Below are 17341 nucleotides of genomic sequence, written 5' to 3' on the forward strand. Positions count from 1 at the left end.
CAGTGTAAACCTCTGGTGTCCTCTCGATCCCTACGCCAGCGTCCTACCATTAGACCACTGCTCCCACAGTGTAAACCTCTGGTCCTACCATTAGACCACTGCTCCCACAGTGTAAACCTCTGGTGTAAACAAAAGGTCATTCATAAACTTAACACATCCTTTTATAAAATACCTAATTTTATCCAATTATCTTGAGTAATTTGCAAATACCTTACCAAAACATGAAATCAAACCATGTTCCATCATTCCATCATTCTGCATTTTCCTTTTTAATGTAAGGGAAAAACTGTAAAAATTCAAACTATACTTCAATACTTTTAGTTGTTCTAAAATTATGTTCTAGAAACAATCATATCCTTCATTAATCAAAAACATACTTGCCAAAAAATTAATTTTGACCATAGGGCTGACAAGCAATTATTTTTCAACTTGAAGTTAAGAACAAAAAAGTTGTAAGCTATTCAAACTGATATTTTTTTATAGCATGTATTTCAACATTTACTAGAGTTAACCTTTTATACAATTCGATAAAAATAATCACATTTTAAAAAAGAAAACATGGCCTCACCACAAAACCAGTGTTAAAAATATTTAATTAAAAAAAATGTGCAATTCTAAGCCAAGTGTGAATGTTAGCTGACTACCACAAAATATCAACGTATTGACTCCATCCAAACAAAAAATATCCGCAAAAAAGTATTTCTATTTTAAGTTACAGTGACCTTCACTTACTGGTCTCAACTGGAAGTGTAACAGCCAGATACACTACGTCTAGCACGATTTCTGCCATCCACATCGCATCATCGTGATTCAGCCCAGAGTGGACAATTTCTATCTCACCACGATACACCATTGAACACGGTGATTTAGCCGTGGCAAATTGCGTTGTCAGTCTCGGCGTTATCGGGAAATTGATCTAACGGTGGACCACCGCAATTGCAGTGGGCAACCACGGATTAGGTGGTTCGCGGTGAAATACATGTGCAACAACAACATTATACAAATGTATGGTCTGTAATATCAAAATGTACATGTTCATTCACATTGCAGATCGTATAATGTTGTTTTCTAAACTTTGTATGTACATGTATCACATGCACTTCATAAAAAAATCACCGAATGTTCAACTTTTTTCTCTCCTGTTTACCCTTCTTTACAGAATCATTGACATGTCTTACATCGAGCATGAGTATAGTTTGCGTTTCATGCTTCAGGTTTTGTTTCAATTTTTTCTGCATGAAGTTTCCCTTGTTGTTCTCAATTAAAGATTTGTTTTTTGTTAAACTTTCGAAAACCCTTGCTCGTTTGTGTACATATATAGCTCGCCATAATAACATACATACATGTTACATGTACATGTAATTTGATATCAGACTATTTTTGTGATTTCCTGTTTCTTTTGTCACATGTATTGGATCGAATAAATGTACATGTACAAATTTGAGACATCCGCAGTAAGTATTAAATTCCACGATATTTTAATATCATAGTCATGCGAAAATATCAGTTGTCATGTTGGTGAGTGACTATTTGTATACCTGTTCTTTGTTCAATAACAAGTTCAATTTGAAACATACACTGTATGTAAAATAACGTAAAAAAAGAAATCGTAATATCATGGTAAATATCGATTTACTTATTGTGTTACAATAATGTTGTGCATTCAGCAAATACAATGTATATCAAATTTATAAAGTATCGATAAGAAGTGTTGTTAAGAAATCACGGTGAATTTAACGAGTAATAATTTCACATTTAGCTTTTTTTAAACTGTTTTACTCTTTTATTTCAGATATGACCAAGAATATGGTTTTCGGGAAATAATGAACATAGTAACAACGCTGACGAGCTTTTCATTATTAATATTATAAACATGCATTTAAATAATGATTATGTTATTAATATGATTTAGGTATACATGTATATGTTTGTCTATTTATTGTACATGTGCCGTATTACAATGCGAGGGCTGCCTGCAAGACTGTCTTAACTGCATATTTTTACAAAATTGACTTTTTTGCATTTTTATACCTGTTAGCATGTTTTACATCACTACAAGAAAAAGTTTTGCTTTATTCTTAAAGCAAATAGTGTATATGTCTATGATGCAATAGAGTCTTATCTCATTCTGAAAATAAAAATAAATGCAATACAGTAGTAAGCCAATTTACTACATTATTGCACAGACATTTTATTGATCTTCATGGTATTTGTTCTTGCAATACAGTCTCAAGTCAACTCAATGTGATGTCATAATGTTGATGACATCATCAGTTTATCTTGAAAAATGGTTTAAATGGTTTTGTACAACATCTTGATTTATTTTCAAACTCATACATTTCATATTATACCAACAAGATCAGATTTTTGATGCACCTTTTTAAAACCATGCCAAAGTTAAGACTATTAAATTATTATTACGTTGTTTCATTAATTTAATACTTTTTTATAATATTAGATTATATATGAGATTTAAGCATTACTTAATCTGAAATTATTAATTGTGCAGGTATAAAAGCATTGGTTCTTTTGCACATAAAAAATATTAATTGGTCAAACAAGTACGCTGGAAATGTCCAAAACCACCACACGTAAGACACGATATGTCCCGCCGAGGATACTCTCACCAATTGGAGCCGTTTCATCTCACTTCGATCCCAAAGGAAATTTGAACCTTGGTTCCCAATATGGTAACCATTGTTTTGCCTGTTTTAGGCTCCAATTTGGTAAACATTAGGACCAGGACCACATTCATAGGCCGTCACGAGGATCAACACCCAAACTTCCAAAAGAGTTGGACAATAGCTCCACAGCATCCAGCAGCTGCTCAACCACCTGGGTTTATTTGTCGACCGCCGTGCCACTGACCACATCTGGAGTGGGTGCCTTTTTCACCTCGTGAACCCACCTCGATTCTTCTTGTTCATCCTCTTGAGGATCCATTAGAGCCACTGCGCAAGCAGACTGAACATGGCTATATATTTTCATCCTATGGTGCATTGCATCCACCATCGATGTGGGTAACTGCAGGCTTACATGCTTGCCTACCTCCTTGTCAAGCAAACCCTGAAAAAACTTTGCCACTGCCTGCTCAGCGGCGTATGTTTAGGGCATATCACAAAACGCAGTGGTTGACAGCGTTAGCGCCCGATCTGACCAATTGTCTAAGGACTCGCCTACTTCCTGATGGGCAACATGGAACCCCTCCACAGTGACGGGTAGCTCCCTGGCGCCAAAGCGCTCCTGCAGCCGCTGAATAAGCTCATCGTAAGGTACCGTCCCTCTCCATTCAGTGAGCAATGCCTAAAAGTCAACCGCCTTTGTAACCTGTGAGGCACCAGCCCAGCCAGTCAGCCTATCACTTCCAACCAGCCATTAATCTTGGCGTACTGCTCAAGTTTTGCTTTAAATTACACCGGGGATGAACAACTTTTGTCACGTGACCACAAAAGTCAACGCAGGTTGTTGAATTACATCAGGAATCCCGCTCCGTCAGGTAATTTTCATCTTTTTATAGAGAATATGTTAAAATTTCTGGACAATACAAAGCTTATGACATGCTTCATACCTTTTCGCATATTAAGACGCATTGCACTTGTTTCGAAGCTTTGCAGTTTTTAAGAACACTTCGACACAAACTTTAGATTTTCGATGCAAACGCAGTTTGATTTTATATTTTTTTACTTTCCATTCACGAATAAATCATATTTCTAGAAAAATGAGAGCACACGATGCTTAATTTTTGATGATTTATTGTATTTGCGATATAAGTTGTTGTTGTTATATTTAATTTGGGCAGTTCTTGCTATTTCAAAAATTTACAAACGCGGGTTGGTTGAGCAAACGCAGTTTGCTGAAGCTGGATTATGGCAAACGCAGGTTGGTTAAGATTACGGAATCTATATTCTTGCCCTTCTTTCATCAAGGGCGACACACGACACACGAAGCGATACACGATATTTTGCGCGACAGTCGCGGCGACGCGCGATATTTTATTATTCAAATATCGCCCATATTATCCGAATTTCGTGTAACGCGGTCTAATTTCAGACCGCGACACACGACACACGAAGCGATACTCGATATGTACTGTTCAAATCAAATCATCATCAACATCTTCATCATCATCATCTCCATCTTCATCGCCATTATCATCATAAAATAAATCGCGATTCGGAGCGGAGTATTGTAAAATGAAGATCTCAAAAGAATTGAAAAATAATTTGTCGGAATGTTATTTTTCTCATGCTGTTTTGTTAGTTGTCCAAATATATTTAATATTAAATATTATCTTAATATTAAGATTTGGTAGTTAAAGAATGCAATTTGAATGAACACAATTGTATGCATATGTTTTGCTCAGCTGTGAAGATTGAGGGAACAATTTATAGAAGAACTGTGAGAATCATCTCTACAAATATCATGTTTCAGGGACCACGAATTTGACATTCCAAAACGGAAGGAACCTAAACGAAAATTTGACACCGTGTCAACAAGCAGAAACGCTCTCCAGAAGGGAACGTTGGGTGTCCGATGGGAGAGGGCAAGACGAAATGACAGCAAAATGCTTCTAACATCAAAAATGGGAATTGACATTGACCCGTAAAAGGAAATCATAATATCATACGACAGTTTGTAGTTCTTTAAAAGACAGCTGTCATTTTTGATATTCGTTAACCAACGTTACCTATATTGATTCCGTGTAATGCTACTGAATTTGATTTTGTGTTGCTCTTTCTATGTTTATGCATTGAGGAGCTACCAATATTGGGGCCGTATAATATGCTGCCTATATTGACGCTGTGGGATGCTTCATTTAACGAGGCCTACCGGTATATTCAACCTTTTTGGGGGATTTGAAACAACAACAGACATATTGGATCTAACTTTATTTTGTTTGCTGTTATTTGTTTCAAGTTTTAAAATTACAGTTTCTAAAAAATGCCATGTATCTTGTATCTTGTTAATTAAAAAAAAGGTATCTTTCTTTTAGTTGCATAATGATAAATAATGTGGACCTATAAGGAGAGAGGTATCATGAAGCAAATAAAACAATCGATTCCTCTTATTCTGCAAGACATAGTTTTCATTTTAGGTGTATACCATTATCTTTTGATCCGAAACTTTAAATATAATAATAACTATTGACCTTTACATGGGCGCCTTGCAAATCACTAGTGTCTTCATATTGGTCATACAATATAATGTCTTTATGTGTAACGTGAGAATCCTGACAATCTTACAATATGATTGTTGGAGATAATACTTAAAATAAAGCTGAAGGCATACTACATCCATGACAAAGTACACTTCACCGAGATAAGTCTAACTATACTGTGAAAAACATTGAAAAACCCAGCGGTTGAACGCAAACAAGATCAGTGTCTTTAACAACAAAACGAACCAAACATATGCAGATTAATTGTTTTATTGCTGCAAAGAATATCCCGTATCGCAATAATAGCTTATACGCAAAACATTAAACTGGCCTATGTGCAACTTGAGAAGGAATTACAGATTTACATGTAATTGTTGACAATTCGCACAATGATTCCAATGAGACAAAAAGCTAACTCACCAAAAATATATTTTAATCATATTGATTCGAAATAGATAAACAAAAATCGCAGATTACAAATGAGTCTCGCTCTGTGAAAAGGGGGTTTAATGCATGTGCGTAAGGTGTCGTCACATATTAGCCTGTGCATTCCGTACAGGCTAATTAGGGACAAACCTTTCCGATAAACTCGATTTTTGCTCAGAAGAGACTTTCTTTTAACAAAACATATCATAAAAGCGGAAAGTGCCGTCCCTGATTAGCCTATGTGGACTGCACTTTACGCACATGCATTAAACCCCCTTTTCACAGAGCGCGGCTCAAATGTATATTCCAGCGGATATGGTGAGATCAACAATAATCACAGATAATCAACATAAATTACAATGATTTTGAAAAGATCAACAATAATCACAGATAATCAACATAAATTACAATGATTTCGAAAAGATCAACAATAATCACAGATAATCAACATAAATTACAATGATTTCGAAAAGATCAACAATAATCACAGATAATCAACATAAATTACAATGATTTTGATAAGATCAACAATAATCACTGGTTATATAAATCACAATTAATCGGTTGAGATCAACAATAATCACAGATAATCAACATAAATCACAATGATTTTGATAAGATCAACAATAATCACAGATAATATAAATCACTATTAATAGGTTAAGATAAAAAATTCAAAGATAATCAACATAAATTACAATTATTTTGATAAGATCAACAATAATCACAGATAATCAATATAAATCACAATTCATGGGCTGAGATCAACAGTAATCACAGATGAGCAATAATGAACACAATAATTTGTATGAGATCAACCATTATCATAATCATTTTAAATTAGAATGATAAATATTACAACAATAATCTTATTAAAAACAGGAATATCAAACAAAACAACACAAGATAAACGATATGAAACACAATGTTTAAGACGCAAAAACACGCGTAATACTATATATTATTGTATGACAGTCTGTATTTTCAATAATTAAGAAAATAACCACGGCACATTGGTAAGAATTAAAAATAATTCTTGGTCTTATCATCGTCATGCAACAGATGACTAGGCCCGGTGCTTTGCAGATCTGTGCTTTGATAGACTACTGCGGTGCCTGTACCTCTTTTCACACATATCACAAGCAAAGTTTTTCTCTCCATTGTGGGTGGCAAGGTGGGCCTGAAGGTCAATTTTCTCCCGGAGCGTTGCATTGCAAATTGAGCAGGTAAATTGCTTTGCAGCAACCTCCCTCCGGACGTGACGATTCAGGTCATCTTTGGTTGAAAACTTTTTGCCGCATTGTTCACAGGGGAACGGCTTTTCAACACCATGAATGCTGCATCTATATAACAAAAACAAATGGAACTGTTGAATTATTATTCAATACAGAAAAATACACACAGAATATTATCCATAACAATGTGGAACTTAACAAAATGATGGTCGTCAGAAGCGCTCCAGATAAGGCGCGTTAACGCGTATTTACGCATTTCAAAATCCAAAATACGCATTAAATAATATGTTTAAGGGTCCAATTACATACGTGAAGTATCGGAACGCGTACATTCTGGATTTATACGGTGTAAATTCCAATTGTTCAGTGACAATTTGCATTGAAATTTATCTGGACAATTATGGTCGTTAAAAACTAAATACTATAATGAGCACACCAATATGCACCACACTAGTAATAATGTGTTAAGTGTTTTAAAGCCGGCTTTTTTCGAAAACACCATTCAAAACATTTTAAATAGTGCTTTGCAACTAGGTTATAAAAACATACTTTCGCTCAGAATGCAATGACCTATGTTGAATTGTATCTTGATTTTTAAACCGACAGAACCTAGCATTGTACAAAAAACAAAAAAAATACAAACCTGTGTCTGTTGAACGCCTGTTTTGTGTAAAATGTTTTTCCACAACAGGCGAATCGTCCAGTCCCTCTGTGGCGCTTATCATGAAGCTTTAACCCCCACTTCGATTTAAATGTCTTTCCACAGATTTCACACACGAGCGTCATGTTTCTGTAATGAAAGAATTACTTTTTGTTAAAATATATTTCTAAAATGTTTTTATAAAGTTTTAAAGACTACACCAAAAGAGATATGAAACGCAAGTGATTGGATGTGACACACTATCTGCTATTCTTTTCGTCACAGTTCAATAAACATGCGTGTTTACTAATGCACGGGATTTTCGTGAGTTTTGGCGCGTTTAGCGTCATTCGAGGTCCGCTTAAAGGAGGCAACGCACGTTGTGGTTCAATATACTTGTAACAGTACTTAATGTGTTGATAAGCATATTTCCGCTCTGTTTAAATGTCCTCAATTGAAGTTCCGTAGTCATATATTGTGTTGAATAGTTAATATTTTCGTATTTGTAACCATATCATATTTTAGAAGACTTTCAAAAATGTGTACAGTGTGCGTTTCATTATCCTTTGAATATTCTCGCAACCTGCGTTTGCCATTTCCTATTGCTCAAGAAATACCAACCTGCGTTTGCAAAACAAAACAAAACAAAAAAATAAGATATTTTTCAATTTGCACCGCTATTTTTGTCATGAATCTTATTAAATATATTAAAATGAAGTGTAAAATCATACTAATTCAGTCGTTAAACCAATATTGTTGAAAGAAAATCATCAACACCACATAAACAAACAGCGTTTGCAATGCATTTCAGAATTTTGTGTCGAAGTGTTCTCGGAAAGTGGAAACAGTAAAGGCAATGGAATCATTTCAAATAAAAGTTTATTTAGTATACTGTGTCATAGGCTATCACTTGTTAAAAACTGAAATTTTGATTATATGAAAAAACAACAAAACTTACCTTAATGTACAAGATTACAATCTGTTTCTGCAACCGGCGTTGACTTTTGCGGTCACGTGACAAAAGTTGTTCATCCCCGGTGAATTAGGGATGGCAAAACTATTTGAATAATCGAATAGAATATTCGATTGAATCGTCAGTATTCCAATGGCAGAGTTGGCATCTAGTATTTGCAAGTTTACTATTTCAATCGATTTTGTGCTTTTTAATTAATTATCTGCAAGTTGCTTACTAATTACAACAACAATTACAACTAATTGCCAACCGAAATCAAAAGGGATTAACATGTTTGATAAGACGCTTGTCGTGTCAAACTGATAACGTGCTCTTATCAGCATCAATTGTGCAGTCGCAATATACACACCCAAAGAAAGGGCGTCAACTTGTTTGTTAATTTGCTGCCAATTAGGGCCTTAAAATGACTAACGAACAATAGTAAAAATGATGTGATCACAGTTTGAACAGTCATTAAATGTTTTAAGTAGTCATAGTTGACAAATGATATAAATGTGGGTTTGAACAAAAAATATGCAGTCATCGCTAAAATTATTTGCGATGAATTTTGCATTACCCTTTGAAATGATACTTTTTATACAGACATGTTATCGCCATTATTAAATTTATGGAAAATTAAAATGTAAATGATTACAATTCTATGACTTGTTTTTATCCTTTTATTTGTGTCCCATTTGAGTGTCAGTCATATATTCAGTTCATAACGATAAGATTACTCTATAGCAAAGATAACAAAAGCAACAACCTTCTAAGTAATCGGCAAATGGTTATAACCAGGGACTAATACAAACAATTTGAATACGTCCCTGTTATACATTGCAGAAAACAGAAGGTAATACATTCCAACTGTTTATTGCGAATTTTCGAATACTAGTATTCTATTGAATGGATGTGCGAGTATTCAAATACCGATATAGGTATTCGATGCCATCGCTACTTTAAATACAAACCAATTGCTCCTCACATCATATAGCCCGCTATTTGACAGCCTTGTCAGGATATCCCGATCCCACTGGGTCGGGGTGTTACTCAGAACAGGTAGATTGTTAGGGACAGGGTGGGGTGCGTCGTCTCCATGGGAGTTCCACTGGATATCGCCTTCACTTCGTGACCGTCAACCGCGCTCTGGTGCGTACCTGACAAATGGGCCGTGGAAGGGACCTCTAATGAAACAGAAACAGGACTATATGGACTAGATGGTAGCTCTCTACCGGGCCTTTCCAAGGACAAACCTAGCGACTTGAGCGGGACGAGGATGCTTGATGCGACATCAGCAACATCAAACAGTATCGGCATGCCTGTTACCACCACATGGTCCGGCTGCAACAACAGACGCTTGGGGAACAAAGGCTTTACAAACTGCTATCATAGCTGGTCAACTCCTGCTGGCTGTTACCAGTGGGATTCCGATAACTAGACACCTCACAGCTGTTTACTGCGGTGCTATGAAAGCTGGACAACTCCTGCTGGCTGTTACCAGTGGGATTCCGATAACTAGACACCTAACGGCTGTTTACTGTGGTGCTATTATAGCTGGACAACTCCTGCTGGCTGTATTAAGTGGGATTCTGATAACTAGACATCTCACGGTTAGTTACTGCGGTGCTATCATAGCTGGACAACTCCTGTTGGCTGTTACCAGTGGGATTTCGATAAATAGACACCTCACGGTTGGTTACCACGGTGCTACCATAGCTGGACAACTCCTGCTGGCTGTTACCAGGGGGATTCTAATAACTAGATACCTCACGGTTGGTTACCGCAGTGCTACCATAGCTGGACAACTACTGCTGGATGTTACCAGTGGGATTCTGATATCTAGACACCTCTGGGTTGGTTACCGCCGTGCTTCCATAGCTGGACAAATACTGCTGGCTGTTACCAGAGGATTCAGATAACCAGACACCTCTCAGTTGGTTGCTGTGGTGCTTCCATAGCTGGACAACTCCTGCTGGCTGTTGCCAGGGGGATTCCAATAACTAGACACCTCACGGTTGGTTACTGCGGTGCTATCATAGCTTGACAACTCCTACTGGCTGTTACCAGTGGGATTCCGATAAATAGACACCTCACTGTTGGTTACTGCGGTGCTATCAACCGGAACCACGTGGCCGGTGGTCGGGATCACCTCACCACTCGTGTCCATTTTGCTGACTTCCTGATCAGCGGCCGTCATGGGGCCTACTGCAGCCGCCTCCTGGTTGGCCTTATGGTTGTCTAAAGGTGTATTTGATAATTATCTATTGTTACCTCACCAGTAACTCAAATCTGTCATATTTTAGCATGGAAATACTATACAGAATGATACTGACGTTAATGTATGAATAATGCTAACAATTATTCACCAGTATGTTCTAATGGATAACAATAAACTAGAATACAATCATGAATTTGCATAAGTGCTGTTGATTTGTATCACAGACCTGTCAACTTTACTTGCTGTTAAGTTGCTTATTGACAAGAACAATGTCTTGTTATATAAATGCTACATACATTAGACAGAATAATACTTTAAACATTGTTCAGAAATTAGCTTTATTTCTTAATTATTGTTTAACTTGATCAGGTATGTCTGATAAAGTAAAAAAAATATAGGTTTTAGTTCTTACAGAATCTCTGAGAACTATCAGTTAATAAGTATATAATATTAAAATAGAGTAATAAATGTTATAATTTCTAACATTAACAAAAAATGAAAAATTATTACACAAAAGATTTGCCTGCTGTCAGTTACTATTGTTATTTTATCAGTTTAAGTTCTTTCTAATGTGTGCACTGAATTATTGAAATTACTGGAAACTTATGATTTTATAATACAAAATGAAGCAAATCATGAAATATTTAAGATATGAAATGTTTTTGCCTATCTATTAAGATAATAAGGTTAATGATAATCAATTTGCAGTATTTTCCATGTTTATGTACTCTTGGATCAAGGAATTTGTATAAAAATATTGACAATACCATTCAACTTTGTTAAATTAACACACCAAATGCCAAATATATGCAAATATGCAAATTTTTAGAGTAACATGTGTTGAAAAAGTAAAAAATAAAAAAAGTTTCCTTTTTAAGAATGTTAATGTTATTTCTAGAACCCTTACTTTTGTATTGCAGAGAAAAAAAAGTATTGCTTAAGCCTTACCATTAATATTTCCTGCAATACTGTAGTAACTTGACTTACTACAGTATTGCAGGGAAATCAAAATCCTGAACATGTCCAATTTCAGCGCAAGAGTGTAGTAAGTCAATTAATTCTACAAAGTTATTTTATTTTTTAAGATATATGTTTTTGATTATATGAAATATGTTTGTTTCTCCATTCTGTAATAAAATGTGAAGTATTTTGTTGTTAACAATAAGAATGGAGAAAATGTGATGTTTTTTGCTTCTCCTGTAAAATTTCAAAAAAGACAGTTAAGACAGTCTTGCGGGCAGCCCTCGAATACAAATAAAACACTTGTTTTCTTACGAAATAATGATGGAGAATGTAATGTCTACATCCATTTACTATATTGAATAAAATGGAGAATTTGATGTCTACATGAGTTTACTATATCAAATAAAATGGAGAATTTGTTGTTTACATTTATTTACTACTCGATAAGACGGCGATATATTTTGATATAATTAGGTTTATTGGTAAATAAAGAAACTCTAATTTGACATTCACAGAAACTAATTACCAATTAACAGATCTTTTATAATAAATAAAGTAATTATCAACTCTACATGGGAGTCACTAAAATAGTCAAAATCAAATTACACGTAACGGTAAACAATAGAAAATAATGACGATTGTTAACAATCAAGTTACGATGTATACAAATGTTTATACAAATGAAACAAAACATTCTAGAACTTTGCAAAAATTATACGGTCTGCAATATCGAAATATACATGTTCATTCACATTTTCCTGTATTTCACTGCGAACCACTGAGGCCACCGTGAGATTGATTTCCCGATAACGCCCGCGGTGCTCAGCCACTGTCGACGCGATCTATCATGATGGAAACACCTTTCGATCGCGGTGATTTTCCACGCTCACGAAAAATTTTCCACGGTGGGAGTGTGGTGCATGGCAGAAATCACGCTAGACGTAGTGTATGCATGTAAACGGTACACAATTTTCAAACAATACACACACACAAAACTCAAGGGCTAGATTGAACTTTACCGGTACGCAGTTGTTTACCACTATCGACAAAGCGGGGGTTTGGGGGCAGTAGCCCCCAATACTAAGGAAATATTGAGGATAAAAAAGATTATAAGGTGTTGCGTTAGTTGTTATGTGTAAGGTGTTAAGGGTTAGGGTACGCTGTTTGATGTTAAGTGTTGCGTACCGGTAAAGTTCAATCGTCCCAACTCAAGCTGTTAAGAGGAAACACATTTTCTATTTTTAGCTCCAGTGACCTTGATCATGACCCTACAGGTCCCTAATAGAATAGAATGGAATCTCAAGCCAGGCATACATGTAAGCTACCTTCACACAATATATAAGCACAATATTTCCAACCAAATGATCAAAAGCTATTTAAGTAACAGTGACGTTGACCTAAATCTGACCTGGACCCGAACGAACCCCCATGTAGATCTCCATATATGCAACAAACACACACAATTCTAGTGTTATACCTACATTCAAACCATTCAAAGTTTACAAATATGAATTTACTACATTGTTTTAACTGTCTTGAACATTAATAAAGTAAATGTTTTTCAACGTCAAAAATGACAGGAAATGACGTCATGACCTCATACATTACCATGCGATATACAATTGTGCCAAAATAAATAAAAAACATACTGATGCCATTTTGATGTAAGGAAAAGGTATATCTTTATCCCTACAGGATATTAACTCTTTCAGTGCGGGAACCGAATTTTGAAGGCCTTTGCAAACAGTTTGGATCCAGATGAGACGCCACAGAACGTGGCATCTCATCTGGATCCAAACTGTTTGCTATTCTGATAGTATTCTTTGAAAAAAAATCAAAGAAAATGCTAATTTTAGAAATTCAACAGACGACATTTTAGTAGACGACACATTTCCCAGCATGCAAAGGGTTAAACCGAGTAACAACAATTTGTTTCTATTTTCAGTAGCCTGACTGGCCTAAACTGCAATCCTATGCTGGACCAGCAGGTGGCGTATCTTCACACAAAATTAAAATTCAATACATTGATCAAAACTCAAGTTATTATGAAACAGCCAGTTATTTTAGTTTTTAAGAAACAGCATCTTTATTTTTTACCCAACAGCAAAAACAACCCAAAGCACCGTCTCTTTGCACACTTCGGTTATTCACCAGAACCCACCTGCTTGCTGCTTTTCTTTCTTTTTTTTTGTTACAGCCTTGTTCAATTTATATTGATTTATTATTATATAGTTTGGAATATGGAAAGTAGTTTTGACATTGATTATTTCTGTAATTGTGAGCCAATCAAATCAGTTTTACACTTTCATAGTTGATAATTATCTCAATGGCATATAAATATATTTTCAGCCACTAGGAAGAAGCCCATGTAAACACTTTGACCCATGTATAAGATATGTAGACAATTAGTTTATACGCAAAGCAAAATAATAACATATATTATTATTAATATCTTGATGTCATTGTGGTTTTACCCAAATAATTCTTAGACAAATAATTCATAGATTTGTGTGTGTATTATGAGAAAAGAAAGTTGGCATTGTTAATGAGTAGTGTACAATTTAACAAATATAATCATGGTGTTGTCCAAGAACAGAGAATTGAAGTCCATATAGTAGGAAAGGAGTGTTCATTGAGATTTTAGAATAAAAAGTAAGATATTATAAACACAGTACTTTCAAAGCAAAAAAAAAACAAAGAAAGAAAGAAAAAAAAAATACTTTCAAAGCAAATAAACATCATTTAATTGTTTTTAACAATAACTATTAGTATATATAAAAAGATGTGCTTGTAATTAAAATTCATAACATTTTAATCACATATATCACATCACAGACATGAACAAGAGGCCCATGAGGGCCTGAATCCCTCTACTGGCTATTTGAGTCCTCATTGATACAAAGACACTGTGCAAGTTTGCAAAGAATTGGATGAAAATTATGGAGTTTATCACATAAAAGAACTGAATTTTCATTTTTTTCTCAAATTCAAGGGGAGATAATTCTGGTTTTATAACTCTGATATTGCTCATTTTCAATAGGGTTTGACTCATTCATTCAGATAAAGACACTGTGCAAGTTGGGAAATAATTGGATGACAACTGTGGACTTAATTGCGTAAACAAGCCTTATTTCACAATTATCTCAAATTCCAGGGGAGATAATTCTGGACTTTTTACTCTGATGTAACCCATTTTCAATAGGGTTCGAGTCCTCATAAATATAAAGACACTGAACAAGTTTGAAAAGCATCAGATGAAAACTGTGGACTTAATCGCTTGAACAAGAAAAAAGTCTAACGCAGGCACGCACGGATGCACGGACGACGGAAACCACGCCATGACATAAGCTTTTACAAAAGAGTTTGAGTCCTCATTGATACAAAGACACTGTGCAAGCTTGCAAAGAATTGGATGAAAATTATGAAGTTTATCACATAAAACAACTGAATTTTCATTTTTTTCTCAAATTCAAGGGGAGATAATTCTGGTTTTATAACTCTGATATTGCTCATTTTCAATAGGGTTTAACTCATCATTCAGATAAAGACACTGTGCAAGTTGGGAAATAATTGGATGAAAACTGTGGACTTAATTGTGTAAACAAGCCTTATTTCACAATTATCTCAAATTCAAGGGAAGATAATTCTGGACTTTTTACTCTGATGTAACCCATTTTCAATAGGGTTCGAGTCCTCATTAATATAAAGACACTGAACAAGTTTGAAAAGCATCAAATGAAAACTGAGGACTTAATTGGGTAAACAAGAAAAAGTCTAACGCACGGACAACGGAAACCACGCAATGACATAAGCTTTTACAAAAGGGTTTGAGTCCTAATTGATACAAAGACACTGTGCAAGTTTGCAAAGAATTGGATGACAATTATGGAGTTTATCACATAAAAATACTGAATTTTCATTTTTTTCTCAAATTCAAGGGGAGATAATTCTGGTTTTATAACTCCGATAATGCTCATTTTCAATAGGGTTTGACTCATTATTCAGATAAAGACAATGTGCAAGTTAGTAAATAATTGGATGAAAACTTCGGACTTAATTGCGTAAACAAGCCTTATTTCACAATTTTCTCAAATTCAAGGGGAGATAATTCTGGAATTTTTACTCTGATGTAACCCATTTTCAATAGGGTTTGAGTCCTCATTAATATAAAGACACTGAACAAGTTTGAAAAGAATCGGATGACAACTGTGGACTTTATCGCGTAAACAAGAAAAGTCTAACGCACGCACGCACTGACACTATGCCATCTCATAAGATCTTCTGGCCTTTGGTCAGTAGAGCTAAAAAATTCATATAAGTATTCACTTGACTATTTTAAGAAGCAAATGCTTTGACGACCATGACACAGACTTATATTTTGCTCCAAGAAAATTGTATCGCAGTTGTCTATATGAGTTACCATAACATGGACCTTACAACATGTTATCGAAACATTCTAGGTCTAAATGACTTAGATAACCACAACCAAAAATTTTCAACATTTGTCAAAATCTATTCGTATTATGATTGTGCAATAAGTTTCAAAGATAACCTCAGAACAGTTTCCATTTACAACAGTTTTGCATCATTTCAAATTGTTAAACATCTCATTCATTTTAATAACTTTTTCTCAATGTCATAGAGTTTTGCATGTATCACAGTGTACAATCAAAGACCCAACATTCAAAGAGGTTTGTTTAGAAACTTAACTTGTCTTATGATATAGCATTGCCACTACAGATCAATGTATAACTATTTAAACTGTGGTCCTTTTATAAATAGACAAACAAAATATGTGTAAAAAAACCTACCTTGAGATGTTGATTATTACTTCAGTCCTTTAACTAACCGCTTTGGTATTAAGGTAATGAAATTATACATGGGTCCTCAATTAATACATTAGGAGAAGAATTGAAGTTTCAAAATGTACATCTATGTAACACTTATTCTGCAGACATGTCTGCCTGTACGAAGATACGCCAGATGGTGTCAGTACAATAAGGAAGAATAAATAAGAACAATGTCCACTTAGAACAGACAGGATTTGTTATGAATTAAGTGTTATTTCTTGAAAGAAAACACTTGAGAGATGTCAACACTACGATATTGCGCCCAGTTTCAAAGACATAACGGTTTTACATGTAACAAGGTCTTGAGATAGATTATTTCAAACAATTATTGTGCGATGACTATCGCTAAAATAAGAGACTTTCTGTCACTTAGAAAGGCGAATCGACTTATGCACTTTCGTTTTCAAAGTTTTAAATAATGACATAATTAACATAAAACATTTGACTCTTCTTCGATTTTCTGACTGAAAATATTAAAATTATAATTATACCTTTAAATCAGCAAATTATTTCCCAAATATGTAAGACCTGAACCATTAAGAAGACGACTATTTCTTGGAAAAACACTCCTACTTTCGATTTCCAATTTCTTCCTGAGAGTTTTTTTCAACCCAAAGTAACATTTAATGGGAAAGAAAACAAGTTACATCATGTATATTCTGGTACCCTGCTACTTTTACTGCGTTACGTAGTGAAAGGGAAAGGAACTCCAGACAACATCATGTACAATCTCCTACGCAGTGATCTCCCTTATACTAGATGACTGGGCGAATGCCCAAGGGAAGTAACTGCTGTGAGGAGTTTGCATCATGGTCATAATACACCAAATAGTTTCCCTATATAATTCAATGTAAAAGCGACAACTTTGAGCGAAAATAAATGCAACATTTTGCACATAG

The 17341-nt window shown here is 34.9% G+C and overlaps 1 protein-coding gene and 1 long non-coding RNA gene across 6 annotated transcripts in view; one reads left to right on the forward strand and one right to left on the reverse strand.

The window, feature by feature from the left end:
- The window catches only part of LOC127848209 (uncharacterized), a 56516-nt gene extending 39451 nt beyond the window's left edge, over positions 1–17065 (reverse strand). For 3 of the 5 annotated variants that reach the window (XM_052380527.1, XM_052380528.1, XM_052380523.1), the window contains exon 1: positions 16404–16822. The gene's annotated coding sequence lies outside the window, so the exon portion shown is untranslated. Of the gene's footprint in view, positions 1–13073; positions 13132–16403; positions 16823–16933 lie in introns of those variants that run through there. The other 2 variants (XM_052380524.1, XM_052380526.1) reach the window with 2 other exon arrangements.
- LOC127848224 (uncharacterized) lies at positions 3399–4986 on the forward strand. The gene is made up of 2 exons (XR_008034422.1): positions 3399–3496; positions 4432–4986. It is a non-coding gene; the product is annotated as an uncharacterized LOC127848224 (long non-coding RNA).
- Positions 17066–17341: the final 276 nt, after the last annotated feature.

Source organism: Dreissena polymorpha, chromosome 10 (assembly GCF_020536995.1).
Source record: "Dreissena polymorpha isolate Duluth1 chromosome 10, UMN_Dpol_1.0, whole genome shotgun sequence".
NCBI lineage: Eukaryota > Metazoa > Mollusca > Bivalvia > Myida > Dreissenidae > Dreissena > Dreissena polymorpha.